The following is a 12,651-nucleotide window of genomic DNA, read 5'->3' on the forward strand; positions in this document are numbered from 1 at the left end:
TCCACCGAAGATTTTAGGCTACGTCAACTATTTGCTTCAAATGTTGATAACGGCAAGTAATTCACAAGCACATGACATCCGTGCATTGAGTTTAGACTGCACAAACAACAGATGATCTAAAATCAAATTTCCAAGAACCAAATTTTCATGTAAAAATCACGTTTTTATTTTAAGCTACATGGTACTCTGAAGGAATTGTACCATCCGTAATTATATTTTGTTTTGTATTTGAAGACCTTTTACAGGCAATAACATACACTACCCGTCCTGTTTCGTTGTGGGCTTTGAAATACTCAACAAAATCAAAATTCTGATGGTACATGTACAGTTCTTTCAGAGACTTCCTGTAGCCTACAGCAAGCGTTATGTAATGTGAACTTAGCAAGTACTCGACTCATTTTGATTTTAAACTACACCAACAATTTTCTAATCGCATAATAAAATTTTAATTTTAAAATTACACTAACAAAGTAAATGTGATATAAACTTTCCAGGCACCGGAAGCTCATACAAGGAGAACATTTTGAATTTAGACTACGTCAGCAACAGCAACCGTAATGTAAACTTTTTCAGCACCGGACTTGCCTGCATGCAAGAATCGCTCTTTGATTTTAGTCTATACACGACTACACCAAAAACAGTACGCGTAAAGGAACTTTCCAAGCATTGGACTTCCATGCAACAATAATGTTTTCATTTTCATTTGATTGAAAATTGTGACCCCGTCCCCGTCCATTAAATGTGGCACATTGTGGCAAATACAATTTTCGAAAACCCAGATTTTCCTGCAAAATGAACATTTTGATTTTAGCATATAGTACACTAACACTAACACTAATAACAACAGTAAATGTAATGTAAACTCAATCACCCGACTTCCCTGCAAGAACGTATTGATTTTAGACCACATCAACAAATTACATGTTATGCAAACGTTCAAAGGGCTGTAATAATGCAACAGTAAATACTACACCACGTCAAATGTTTGTTTTTTCTTTGCTTTTTTGTTGAAAAAATTTATGAAGAAAAAAAAATGAATATAGTGAAATGGAAAACAATCTAATTACAGGGAGTTTAACAATAATCTCATGAATAATTGAAAAACTTCAAATGTTTGTTTTTTCTTTGCTTCTTTGTTAACATCAATAAAAAAGATACAAAGATAACAAAACGGGATATTTTTTAAGAAGAGAGGAAGATGTGTATAAATATAGTGAAATTGGAAACGATGTATATTGCAGTGTGTTACAGGAAGAATAAGTAAAAACTGTTTTGCCCCTTTGCTTCTTTGTTAACATCACTAAAAATAGAAGGAAAAGGATATTTTTTAGGAAGAGAGTGTATAGATATAGTGCAATTGAAAACAATGTGTAATGCATGGAGTTGAATCAAGAATCTCATATATCAATGAAAGCATCGTCTTTTTTATTTGTTATTTTGTTAACATCAATAAAAAAAGATAAAAATAGAAGGAAAAAGATACAATTTTTAGGAAGAGGGGAAGATGTGTGTTATTTTTCTATGAATACAGAGAAATTGAATATAATATAATTGCAGGGAATTAAATTAAGAATCTTATATATAAGTAAAATTTTATTTATTTATGTGCTTCTTTGTTATCATCAATTTCAAAAGATAAAAATAGAAGGAAAATAGTATTTTTTTAGGAATAGAGAAAATAGAATTGAAAACAATGAAATTGCAAGAAGTTTTCTCCTGAATGCTTTTACCCACCCCCATCAATAGATACTTTACAGGAAAGGGACGCGCTACTTTGAAGAGGTAATATTTTGGAAGCAAGTGAATAGCCAACTACTTGTTAAAAATTTAAAATGCAAAAAATAGAATTTTCAGGAATTGTTGGAATCAACAGAACATACATACATACATACATCGATTTATATTGCGCTTATACAATTTTAGCTCTAGGCGCATTACAATAAGAGAAAACAAAGAAAGAAATAGCAATGACAAGAAATGGATCAAATTGGAAAAAGATGGGTTTTTAAAAGCTTTTTGAAGCTGGCCAGTGTTTGGGCCTCCCTGATGTTGCATGGGAGGTTGTTCCAAATTCGAGGACCAAAGGAAGTGAAGGCGTTATCACCAGCTAATTTGATTGTGGGAGGAATGGAGAGCCGTGTAGTATCCATGGAAGAGCGTAAATGACGAGATGTGGTGTAAGAATGAATTCCAGATTGAAGGTAGAGTGGAGCTATGTCATTGACACATTGATATATGATGGTGAGGATCTTGAAGTTGACACGCTCCCTGATGTAAGTCCTTGATGTATGGGGTTATGTGGTCACGACGTTTGAGGCCGTAGATGAGACGCACCGCCCTATTTTGAATACGCTGCAGTTTGGATAAATTGATGTTGGTGGTGCCAGCAAGGAGAGAATTGCCGTAGTCGAGGCGAGATAATATGAGTGCACGGATGATGTGATGGCATGAGTCAGTATCAAGGAAGCGCCTTGATACTGACTTGGAAGAAAGTAACTCAATTGTTACAACCCCACCACGTTTCTTTTTTCTTTTCAACTTGCAATGTTTGACATCTGGCAGCATTGTTTGCCAAAAATATGCGTATGTTGTGTGTTTGGAATTTTGTAAACCAAAGTCTGAAAGCAAATTGCTGATTTTGACCACCTGAAAGCTTTCACCATGCATCACTATTATTGGCCTAATTGCTTGTTCACTCTCGTTCGATGGTGAATGAGATGTTTTGTGCTTTTTTCCTCTATACTATTATTGATTGAAAATATTAATTATCTAAAATAATGTTCAGAATTGTGTGATGTTTTGATATTCATTCTATTGTTTGACAAGTTGCAACAAAAATACTTGAAGAAAGTTGAGAAGGTGTAGGAAAAGCTTTTAAGGTCTAACTAAACATCATTCATGCTGTGTAAACATTGCAAACGTGCCCTAGTTTTTCTGTTTCGCTTTGATTTAGATTTATTCTAAAGTATTACTGCGAGTTGATTATTAAATATTATTCCTTCTTTTGTTCCTTCCCCTTTTAATAATAATAAGATAATAAAACAAAGGTAAACGTAATGTAAACTTTCTCAGCGATGAAATTCCATTCAAGAATCACGTTTTGAATTTTGAGAAAGAAGAAGGAATCTTTTTTGCATGCATTGGACTTACATACACGTTTTCAGTGTAATATAATAGTGTAGACTTTCCAAACGCTGGACTTGCCTACAAGAACATGGTTTTGATTTTAGACTAGACCTAACCAACAACAGCAAACGTAATATTAAAGGCCCATTTAGTGATCCCAGCGAAAGTTTCAAAAACGTAAAATTTTGCATAAATTGCTTTAAAGTTAATGTTTTGCCCCGGGATTTGCGTACTGAACCATCATCTAGAACGCGTGATAGGGAATATTTTTGGAACATTATTATTTTGCCTGTTTTTTGCTTTGCTTGCTATCTTCTGAAGAAAGCATTTAGGGCCTACAAAGAAAATAATTAATACCTCAATTTTTTTCTTTATGTTTAATGATGTTTATTTATGATTATTATTTTGACTATCTACTGAAGATAGCAATTACGGCGGGCTTATATAAGCCAAATTTAATTTCTTGTGTACTGAATCATCATTTTTTTTTAAATACCAGCTATGTTTTGCATTTTTTTGTTTCTTATTTTTCCCCCTTCATGTTCCTGATAATCTCTGCTATATAAGTGCCGTTTTAAATTTTTGTCAGCTTCGTCATTTTAACATTTCTTTATAGCTTTGCATTCGGCCTATTGGCTATTCTGTTTTTCTGAGCGTTCGGCCAATTATAGCCGTTTTGCGTACTGAATCATCATCTAGAACTCGTGTTAGACAATGTTTTTGGAACATTATTATTTTGCATGTTTTTTGTTTGTTTGTTTGTTTTTTGTTTTTGCCTTGCTTGCTATCTGCTGAAGATTTCATTTAGGGCATACAAAGGAAATAATTAATACCTCAATTTTTGTCTTAATGTTTATTGGCTTTTTTTAATGATTATTATTTTGACTATCTACTGAAGATAGCAATTACGGTGGGTTTATAAGACAAGAGGTAATTTCTTTCCTACTGAATCATCATTGTTGTTTTGTTTTGTTTTTTGTTTAATTTTATTTTAAATACCAACCATGTTTTGCATTTTTGTTTCTTATTTGTTTCCTTTATGTTCCTGATAATCTCTGCTATATAAGTGTCGTTTTAAACTTTAGTCAGCTTCGTCATTTTAACATTTCTTTATAGCTTTGCATTCGGCCTATTGGCTATTTTGTTTCTAAGCGCGCGGCCAATTGTAGCCGTTTTGCTCCGGGATTTTGCGTACTGAATCATTATCTAGAACGCGTGTTAGACGATGTTCTTTGGAACATTATTATTTTGCATGTTGTTTGCCTTGCTTGTTATCTTCTGTAGATAGCATTTAGGGCATAACAGAGGAAATAATTAGTACCTTTATTTTTTTCTTTATGTTTAATGATTTTTTATAATGATTATTATTTTGACTATCTACTGAAGATAGCAATTACGGCGGGTTTATATAAGACAAAAAGGTAATTTTTTGCCTACTGAATCATTTTGTTTTTGTTTTTTTTAATATCAGCCATGTTTTGGATTTTTTGTTTCTTATTTTTTTTCTTTCATGTTCCTGATAATCTCTGCTATGTAAGTGCTGTTTTAAATTTTGCTCAGCTTCTTTATTTTAACATTTCTTTATAGCTTTGCATTCGGCCTAGTGGCTATTTTGTTTCTAAGCGCGGGGCCATTTATAGCCGATATGTTCCCCGTTATTTTGCGTACTGAATCATCATCTAGAACGCAATGTTTTTTGGAAAACTGTTATTTTGCATGTTTTTTTGCTACAAAGGAAATAATTAGTACCTCAATTTTTTCTTCATGTTTAATGATTTTTTTATGATTATCATTTTGGCTATGTACTGGAGATAGCAATTACGGCGGGCTTATATAAGACAAAGGGCAATTTCTTGCGCAGGGCCTACTGAATCATCATTGTTTTTTATTTTGTTTGTTTGTTCTTTTAATATCAGCCAAGTTTTGCATTTTTGTTTCTTATTTGTTTGCTTCGTGTTCCTGATAATCTGCTATAATAAAGTGTCGTTTTAAACTTTAGTCAGCTTCGTCATTTTAACATTTCTTTATAGCTTTGCATACGGCATATTGCCTATTTTTTTCTAAGGCAGCGCGGCCAATTATAGCCGTTTTGCCCCGGGATTTTGGGTACTGACTGATCATCTAGAATGCGCGTTAGGCAATTGTTTTTGGAACATTATTATCTTGCATGTGCATATGTTTTTTGCTTTGCTTGCTATCTTCTGAAGATAGCATTTAGGGCCTACAAAAACAATCTTTTTGTATAGGTTAAATGAATATTATTTTGACTATCTACTGAAGATAGCAATCAGCATGCTTAACATTCAATTTGTCCAATGCAATCTAAACAACCAAACATCTGTCAACGCTACTATTTCACATGTTTTCCATTATTCCAAATTCTCAATTTTTAATGAGAAAATGAGGATAACCTTGTTTGTCGGACGGACCATCCCCATTGAATCACGTTGATTACCAAGCAAAACTTCAAAATACCATAGAAACCAAAATTTGGAATACACTAAATTTTATTTGGTCTCTCCAAATCGATATGATCTTGCCTTAGATTTACAAGAAGTGGGAAACGACATTGTGTATCCGTGTGATGACTGCGTAATCCATTTGCATCTCTTCACTAATTATTATGAACAAAACGTTTCACTCAACAAAAAATCCAATGACGACAAAATTGTGTTAATAATTCACAAATATTGCACTGTTTTATTTTATTATTTCATTATTCTTGCCTTTGTCGATATATTGAGATTGCTAAATACAAACGTTCCAAGAACATGATTTTTAGTAAATATCTATAATTGTTTTTGAAATAATCCTATTTGAACTTTTTGAAAATAACATTTACACATTGTCAAAATCATTGAAATATGCAACAATGAATAATTTGTGTATGTTGATTTCCGTAATTATTTTGTTTAGTCCAAAATCGGTAGGTAGACAAAAAGCATTTCTTATGAATTTGGCAAGCAAATAAAGAGATTACCCTGAACAAAACGAATTAAAGATGTCGATCCATTTTAAAATGACTATACTTTTCATTTCAATCAAATATTCATTAAAAAATATTGCATCCGTTCCATGATAATTCATAAGCATTTTAAGTATTGTGGTCTGCTTGAACAACTTATATCCCGTGTACCCTTCCCAAGGAAAAGAAACTAAATAAAAGACCCTCCCGATTAATGCCTGCGCGCGCGCCGCTTCTTTATTTTATTTTTTCACTTCCATTGTTCCAATTTGTTAATTTGTCCATGGAAGACCACAATACTTTGCTGTCCATAATAGTATCTAACATTAAATCAAACATTCATGATCTGAATTATTATCTTCGTTGATTGAAGGAAGTAATTGTATCCTTCTCTTGGAGAATGAGTGTTGCTGCTGCCAGGAGTTGTTTAAACTTTAGGCAGTGCCCAGAATGGCAGAGGCGAGCCAGCATAGTCCCATGGGTTCTCTCCGCGGAAGTATCTTTCAAACACTTCATCCGGTATCTCCATGGGCGAATACTGCAAATATTCGAAGAAAATAAACATAAATTATTATATTTCCCGCATACAATACTGTTAACGTTACGTTATTTATTTAAAGTTTTATGTAATTTATTTATGGAAGAAAAAGCACAGTTTTGTCTGATTTGTTTAACACCCGATGAACCAGCAAATTGTTCAATAATTTTACATTTCGACAGTTTTGTGTCTATACTTAGCGTGTTCGGTTTTCATTTCTTTGTCGATCAAGATGTTCATTTGTGACTATGAGGAAGCCAAAATACTGTTTTATTTGAAATCATAACTGTCAAAACTGATTGTTACAGAAAGATTCCCAGCTCACCTTGTTTTCTGGCTCTGTTTTAGTTCGGAATGCCTTGAGGAAAGGTACCCTGTACGTGAGGACCGTCGGGAATGACTTCCTTCGCTTTAGTTCTATCAAGAATTTCTGGAAATTTTAAACAAGACGTTACATAATGGTCATGAATGTAGCACTTTTGTAGATAGTTTTGTGTGAAAAGACTAGTGGAAAAAGATTTTACAAAAAATGGCATACAATAAATTTGAATTTAGAAAACGGAAAATAATAATAAGTGTACTCGTACCTCTTTCAAGGCTTCCTCGTCTAGATCACACACTGCCAGATCTTTGTGAATAACTGGCACTGGTTTGGGGTTCTTCTTGAAACGACGTTTCAGTCTCTTCCACCAGGAAGTTGATGATGTTGCACCACATGATAATGCGCTTTGTTGTATACCAGATGGAGAGGATATTTCTGGTGCAGGTTTTGTTGGCATCAAGCCAAGCCTCATTGCTTCCGTGCTGTTGAAGAAGATAGGACAAGAATAATCTTTATATTAGGACTACAATAAAAGGGCTATACAGATTCTGACGTAGTTTGCTGAACAAGCACGGTTATTTGAAAAATTGAATTGTCTGGTCTTCCAGTATAATTGTGATGGGTTCCTCTGAGAAAACTTAAGTTTTGATGCAAAAATCCCCAATTGCTCAATGATGTTCGAGTCCTCTAATATAAAAAAAAGTATTACATTGATAAATGCACGCTTCATAATTATATGGTGCGATTTTCATAAGGATAAAGTTTAAAAGACGGACTTCACCAACTTAGTTTGTACGAAAACAATGGTGAGATATAAGGTGTATTGAGATGGATGATGACCAAACTTACCCTTGAAGATCATCTTGTATCACCCAGGGGGATTCAGGGTACATATATGAAGCTCTGACAACTTCATGCTCTCGCTTGCTGATACGCACGGAGTTGCATCGTACATGCTCAATGATATCCCACTTGTCAAATACAGGACCACGTTGTTTCTGTCCAGTCTTGCGTCTAAAATCGGCTAGCTTATCAGCGTAGTACTTGCACTGAGTTTGCACAGGAACTTCTGACCAGTGTTTCTCCGCATAGAGCTCGCGGTAGACTGGATCCTGATCATCTCCAATAACCAACTCAGTTGAGGTGGAATACACCGGCAATGTTGGAAAGAGCGCTATTGATTTTGGCTTTTCATCTTCTAAGAGCGCAATAGATGTTGGCTCTTTGCCTTCTGTGAGCCCTATAGATGTTGGCTCTTCATCGTCATATAATTTCTGAAAAGAATTTTGCAATGCAAACAGGTCTAAGTTAGAATTTCAATTGTATGCAATGTAAACACTAACATTAACAACCCTATTCCCCACACCACACATGGGTGACCAACCCCCTTCCGGCACACCCCATCACCATCCACCACCCACCCTCCCCACACACACACACGCACAAAAAAAAAAACACCAATATGCCTAAAGCATATATTTGTAGTCCACAATGGGTTCCACAATGAAAATGTAACTTACCTCACCTTCCCAATGGATTGTACCTTCTTTGACAGACTGGTCTTGACATAACCCGCAGACATAGTTCCTCACAGGAATATGTAATCTTCTACATACACCACAATTTGAAATTGGAGCTGTAATCCTTTTATCCATCTTCTATAGACTAATTAATCTTAAAATATCTCGGAGAATAAAACTTAGTATTGATACCATAAGGTAAGCAAACGCAAAGTGATGGCTTTTGTTTGGGGAAACCCGCGTAGTGATTATGTGGGTTGCTGCGCAATGCGCGCGAGTGTTTACGCGCGTTGGCCTTTGTCGTGTGCGTCTATTTACGCGTGGTGAATGAGTAATTACCAGTCGTTACATATTGACCATTACAATATTGGACTACATACATAAAGAAGACTTAGCCTAAATGGATGGGTCATCTGCAAAGACAGTCAGCCCTTTGCTGTTCAGAAATCTCCCAAGAAATCTCCTCTCTTTTCTGTGTTCTTAATTATATGGCATGTATTTCCAATACATTATTGTTACAGAGAGGTACAGAGCTTGGAAAGTTTGCATTATATGTCTTGTTGCAGGTAATTTATTCTTTTCCTCGAGTAGGCCAAGGCAGAAAAAACCATCCCTGGCCTGTATTAAGGACCCCTGGATATATAGAAAGTCCTGTGTCTAGTGTCCTGTGCTTGGAAATACATGTATTACATTACGGTTACTGTTATTTGTGTTCTCTATAAACAAAACGTTATTCTTGAGGGGAAGCCCAGTGCTTGGAAAGCTTACATTGCATTTACTGTTTTTGGCGTAGTCTATATCAATTATAACGTTGTTCTTGCAGGGACCTCCATTGCTTTATAAAGCTTAGGCTACATTATGTTTATGACATTTACTGTTTTCTTATCATCTACTTGTATTGGTTAAAAGTGGAAGAAACAAAAGAGTGATTAATATTTAATAATTAACCGCAGTAATAAATATTTTAGAATATATCAAAATAAAAGGAAAACAGTAAGACTAGGTCGCATTTGCAATATTTACACGGCATATGAAGCGCTTAACAAAAACGGCATTGAACGAACGCTTTGTTTTTTGAATTATTGATCCAAATTCCAAAAACATTGCCCATTTATTTTGAAATAAATCCCAGATATGCTTAAAATTAAATCTTAAAGGACGTGAATATTAAATCCAGTGGACTTACATTTTTAATCTTTCATAGACTTGAAATTTTAAGTCTAAGGATAGTCTTATTTTTTAATGTAAAGGTTTTGTCACTAATTACAGTCCGCCTTGGATTTAAAAATTAAATCCTTTAGACTTGAAAATAAGTCTTTGGAATTAAGATAATTCCGTATGTGAAAGGAGTTTCAGAGAAAGTCTCCGGCAGAAAGTCAAGCGCATTTTGGGCACTTATAACGTCCAGACTGCTAACCGCTTTAATTATAATAGCACTCTCCGGCGCGGCGTCTCCGCCAACAGCTTGTTGTTCCGAAGGATACATCCAAGACTATTATAGATCAATCAAGTGTGGTGTACCGTGATCGGACTGCGAAAGTGCATGTGCAGTGCATAGGCCTACTCTTGTGTATGAAAATGAGTGGGCTTTTCGGGTAGGTTCTTGCAAACCACATTTTTTCCATTCAGTACATAGTGCACTTACGTCCACGGCGAATTCGCCGTGACCTTTCTAGCCATAAACCCGCTTATTGAAGATTAAACCGATATATGCAGTACTAAACCATTATATAGTAATCTATTGTCCAATGCAAATTTATTACCACCTGATAATATTGATCCAATGAGCGACCGAATTGTCCGCTACGGACGACTAATCCAATCGATAATGACTCTATTGACATGTACGAGCATAGCTCCACTGACCGAGTTTTGGGATATTTTTCACTGGTTTGCAGCTGTTTGCTGTCATTTACTCATCAAGGCGGACCACCGTTATTATAAGGACTATGCCAATTATTTAAAGATTGACATGCAGAGAATAAGCCATAATTGATTGACAGAAAGTACTAAATTTGTACCTATGACGGTTTATGACACCAATCTTCAAAATACGATCAAAAAATGGCTGCCCGGTGAAGTAAAATGTGCATTGGAATAACACGGCGAGTTTGGATAGATGGTAGGATTTCTTTTTAATAAAAATGTATATTCCCCCGTTATTAAAGCTTGTACCGGGTTGAAGATTCAGATATTTGAAAAAGAATAAGTAATTGAAACATAGAGAAAGTACTAAAATCATAGCTTTTATACTTTTTGATATATGATACTAACTAGTTCAACCCGTATAGCTACAACACAGCGCTACCAGTAGGGTTCAATTGCCTATTGTGAGTGCCCCTGTGTTGTGTGTGTAACGGTAGAGATTTTTTAGGGTGATTTTCTTTTTGTTCAACTTTTGGATCCAGGGACTTATTCGGGCGATATCAAATGTCCAATCCCGTTACACAAAATAAAATACACACGATGGAAGACTTGTAGATTTACGATGTTACTGCTCCGGCTTTAATATAATAATATGTAGAACCAATGAAGATCGATGCAATAATAATATGATGACGATTGAATTGATATTGACAAGTTGGCAGCTAAGATGGAATATTTGATGTTAATCAGTTGAATGCTCGGATGGAAGTGAGGTAAAATGACAAGTTCATATGGGAAACCAACTTAAGTACCATCTCTGCAACAGCATAAATAATAACCCTAACTAAGCATTTACTTAATGACAAATCTTAACAATACATAACCTGATAAAGAGATAAAACTTTCTCATGAATAATTCATAAGTAGGTCACCTACAATCTTGAGCCAAAAGATAAGTGGCCATAAATTCCATCACACTTAACTAATTGGGATGACAATACACACTCATAAAAGGATCAATTGAAATAACTTAAGTGTACTTAACGCAAAACTCTTAACAAAGGAAGGCAATAAACAATGAAGACATAAACATTTGAAGAACTCATAAACTTGAGAATCAAAGGATGCAGCTTGTTCATGATCAATGCAGAGGTAAATGACCTTTTCAAATTAAAGATAAACCATGATCTATTAAAAACAGTTTTAAAGACAATAATGATTATGATGGAAAATAACTTAACTTGATGATGATTATGATCGATTAATTACACAACAGATAGAAATATAATTTGATATGAAACCAAAAACCTATATTAATTAAGAATGACACAATCAAAATAAACAAAATAATAAACATGGTAAATAATGATATTACCTTAATTCCTAACATTTCAAACCCTACCCTTATTATTAAGACCAACGATTCTGATGCCGGTTACATTCACCCCTGCTGCAAAGAAAATGACGTCCGCGGCATTTTAAATGAAATTTGGAAGATGATAATTTGAAGAATGTTACAAATTTCAACAAAAACATAATGATTAAGATACACTATGACAACATATACTTGTGATGTAACTATCTCATCAATTTAAGTGCATTTATGACCTGCTAATTTGGTGTGAAATCCAAAAGGTACACTTTGCTGTAAAAACCAAACAATACGAAAGAATCAATAACCACACTTCAACTTTTATGACTTTCATGACCACATCCAAATCTGACTTACAAATCCAAAGAAACTTTGCATGATAAACCAATTAACACTTTGGAAGAAATAAAACTTCACAATGTAATGAATGCAATGACTCATTTTAAATTAAGCATGATAAACAAGACTTAAATTTGGAAGAAAATAAAGGCCTACATGTAGAATACATTTTGAGATTCTACCTTTAATTTAGTCATGTGAAAATGACACAGATCAAAAATAAACAAGTGAATAACTTTGCATGAATATACATGTATTATTGGTATGATGGAAATAAAGCAAGTTATAAGATGACAAGATAATTATGAACTTAATGAACTTAAGATGGAAGATACATAATTAACTAATCATTAATATTCCTGACAATGAAATCAAGAACAAAATAGAACACATGATTGGTGGTTCTACAAATAACTCTTTCATGTAGATGACAAATCAATAAAATCAATATCATGATAATGAATGAGACATGATATCATAAATAATAAAACATTTGGTGAGTAGCTATTTGGAAAAATGTGATGACATGTTGCGAAAATTAAGATCATCTTTTTCTGTGATCCTCATGCCAAAAACATAATTAATAAAAATAGGTTAAATTTA

The sequence above is a fragment of the Amphiura filiformis genome, chromosome 5 (genome assembly GCF_039555335.1).
Source record: "Amphiura filiformis chromosome 5, Afil_fr2py, whole genome shotgun sequence".
Classification (NCBI taxonomy): Eukaryota; Metazoa; Echinodermata; class Ophiuroidea; order Amphilepidida; family Amphiuridae; genus Amphiura; species Amphiura filiformis.